This window comes from Diachasma alloeum, unplaced genomic scaffold, assembly GCF_001412515.2.
Source record: "Diachasma alloeum isolate Michigan unplaced genomic scaffold, Dall2.0 Dall_scaffold_00539, whole genome shotgun sequence".
NCBI classification, from domain to species: domain Eukaryota; kingdom Metazoa; phylum Arthropoda; class Insecta; order Hymenoptera; family Braconidae; genus Diachasma; species Diachasma alloeum.
Genome location: NW_021680671.1, coordinates 635,176 through 638,661, shown reverse-complemented (window position 1 = coordinate 638,661; position 3,486 = coordinate 635,176).

Sequence of the window (3,486 nt, the reverse complement as noted above, 5' to 3'; positions counted from 1 at the left end):
GGGCCCACCCGGTGCAATTTTCTTGTAAATAAATTCTTTTTTTAACAAACAGTCGCCATAACAAATATTGAAAAACTGCCGGGCGCACCCGGCACACAACGTTCTTGGAAATGAATTATTATTTGTTTTTAAAAAACAGTCGTCATATTAAATATTGAAACACTATCGGGCCAACCCGGTACAATTTTCTTGTAAAAAATAATGTTTTTTCAACGAGAGTTTGACATCAAAATTATTGAAAAACTACCGTGCGCCCCCGATACAATCATCTTGTGGATAAATTATTGTTTTTTGAACAAATAGTCCCCATAAAAAAAATTAAAAAAATATCGGACCCACCTGGTCTAATTTTCTCGTTGAACATATTATTGTTCTACCAAACATTCGGCATAAAAAAATATTGAAAAACTGCCGGGCGCAACCGGTACAATATGTTCTTGTAAATGAATTATTGTTTTTTCAGTAAACAGTCGTCATAAAAGGTATTGAAAAACTACCGGATGCACCCGGTAAAATCTTGTTGTAAATAAACTATTGTTTTTTTTTAACAAATAATCGTTATATGAAATGTTGAAACACTACCGGGCCCACCCGGTACAATTTTCGTGTATAAAATATTGTTTTTTCAACAAGAATTTGTCATAAAAAAATATTGAAAGCCTACCGGGCCCACCCGGTACAATCTTCTTGTAAATAAATTATTGTTTTTTCAACAAATAGTCGACATAAAAAATATTGAAAATCTACCGGGCTAACCCGGTATAATTTTCTAGGTAAAAATATTGTTTTTCTACCCAAAATTCGACATAAAATTTATTTAAAAACTAGCGGGCCCATCCGATATAATTTTCTTGTATAAAATATGGTTTTTTCAACCAGAATTTGGCATTAAAAAATATTGAAGAACTACGGGGTGCAGCCGGTACAATCTTCTTGTAAAGAAATTGTTTTTTTAAGAAACCGTCGTGATAAAAAATATTGAAAAACTATCGGGCCCACCCGGTACAATTTTTTTGTAAAAAATATGGCTTTTCCACCACAAATTCGGCATAAAAAATATTGAAAAATTACTGTGCAGACCCGGTACAATTTTCTTGTAAAAAATATTGCTTTTCCACCACAAATTCGGCATAAAAAATATTGAAAAATTACTGTGCACACTCGGTACAATCCTCTTGTAAATAAATTTTTTTTTTTAATAAACAGTCGTCGCAAAAAATATTGAAAAACTACTGGGTGCAGCCGGTATAATCTTCTTGTAAAGAAATTGTTTTTTTAAGAAACAGTCGTGATAAAAAATATTGAAAAACTATCGGGCCCATCCGGTACAATTTTTTGGAAAAAATATTGTTTTTCCACCACAAATTCGGCATAAAAATTTTTGAATAATTACCGTGCGCACCTGGTACAATCTTCTTGTAAAAATAAATTATTGTTTTTTTAATGAACAGTCGTCGCCGAAAAATATTGAAAAGCTACCTGGTCCACACGGTACAATTTTCTTGTATAAAATATTGTTTTTTCAACAAGAATTTGTCATAAAAAACAAATATTGAAAGGTTACCGGGCACACCGGTTACAATTTTCTTGTAAAAAATATGGTTTTTTCAACTAGAATTTGGCATTAAAAAATATTGAAAAACTACCGTGTGCACCTGGTACAATCTTCTTGTGAATAAATTATTGTTTTTTTCAACAAACAGTGGTCATAAAAAAAATTGAAAAACCACCGGCTGCGCCCGGTACAAGCTTCTTGTAATTAAATTATTGTTTTTTTAACAAACCGTCGTGATAACAAATATCGAAAAACTACCGGGCGCACCCGGTAGGATTTTCTTGTAAAGAAATCATTGTCTTTTTAACCAACAGTCGTCATAACAAATATTAAAAAACTAATAAATTGTGGTGGAAAATCAATTTTCTTGTAAAAAAGAATTGTTTTTCCACCACAAATTCTGCATAAAAAAATTGTGAGAAACTACCGTGCGCACCCGGCACAATTTTCTTGTAAATAAATTATTGTTTTTTTTTTAAAACAGTCATCGTAAAAAATATTGAAAAATTAGCGGGCCTTTCCGGTACAATTTTCTTGTTAAAAATATTGTTTGTCCACCAAAAATTTGGCATAAAATATATTAGAAAACTACCGGGCGCACCAGGTACCGTTGTCTGATTGTCTATATTTTTGTTGTTGAAAATTTATGGTTCCTTTGGCAGAAAACCATACCGGTTTAACCCGGTAGACTGTGGGTTTCATTCTTAGGAAAGCATTTTTGCAAAAAAAGATTTTTTTTTAAAATAAAACCAGACCGGCTCTGCCCGATAGACTGCCTATATTATTGTTGTTGAAAATTTTTCGAAAAAATAATGGTTTCGCAGCAGAAAATTGTACCGGTTTCACCCGGTAGACTGGGGCTTTCATTTACATGAAAGCATTTGTTTGCAAAAAAAAACAATTTTTCTAAAATAAAACCGTGCCGATCACGCCCGGTAGACTATCTGTATCATTGTTGTTGAAAACTTATGGTTTCCTTAGCAGAAAACTGTACCGGTTCCGCCCGGTAGACTGTCTATATTATTGTTGTTGGAAATGTATAGTTTCCTTGGCAGAAAACCGTGCCGGTTCCACCCAGTAGACTGTTGGTTTCATTCTTATGACAGCATTTGTGGCAACAAAAATATATTAAAAAAAAATAAAACTGTACCGGTTCTGCCCGGTAGACTGTCTATATTATTGTTGTTGAAAATTTATGGTTTCCTGGGTAGAAAACCGTACCGGTTTCATCCGGTAGACTGTGGCTTTCATTCTTATGAAAGCATTTGTTGCAAAAAAAGTTTTTTTTTTAAATAAAACCGTACCGGTTCTGCCCGATTGACTGCCTATATTATTGTTGTTGAAATTTTTTAGAAAAAATAATGTTTCCGCAGCAGAAAATTGTACCGGTTTCACCCGGTAGACTGTCTATATTATTGTTGTTGGAAATCTATATGTAGTTTCCTTGGCAGAAAACCGCACCAGTTCCACCCGGTAGACTATTGGTTTCATTCTTATGACAGCATTTGTTGCAAAAAAAAATATATTTTTTAAAAATAAAACTGTACCGGTTCCGCCCGGTAGACTGTCTATATTATTGTTGTTGAAAATTTATGGTTTCCTGGGCAGAAAATCGTACCGGTTTCACCCGGTAGACTATTGGTTTCATTCTTATGACAGCATTTGTTGCAAAAAAAAAATATATTAAAAAAAAATAAAACTGTACCGGTTCCGCCCGGCAGACTGTCTATATTATTGTTGTTGAAAATTTGTGGTTTCCTGGGCAGAAAACCGTATCGGTTTCACCCGGTAGACTGTGGCTTTCATTCTGATGAATGCATTTGTTGCAAAAAAAGATTTTTTTTTAAATAAAACCGTACCGGTTCTGCCCGATAGACTGCCTATATTATTGTTGTTGAAATTTTTTAGAAAAAATAATGTTTCCGCAGCAG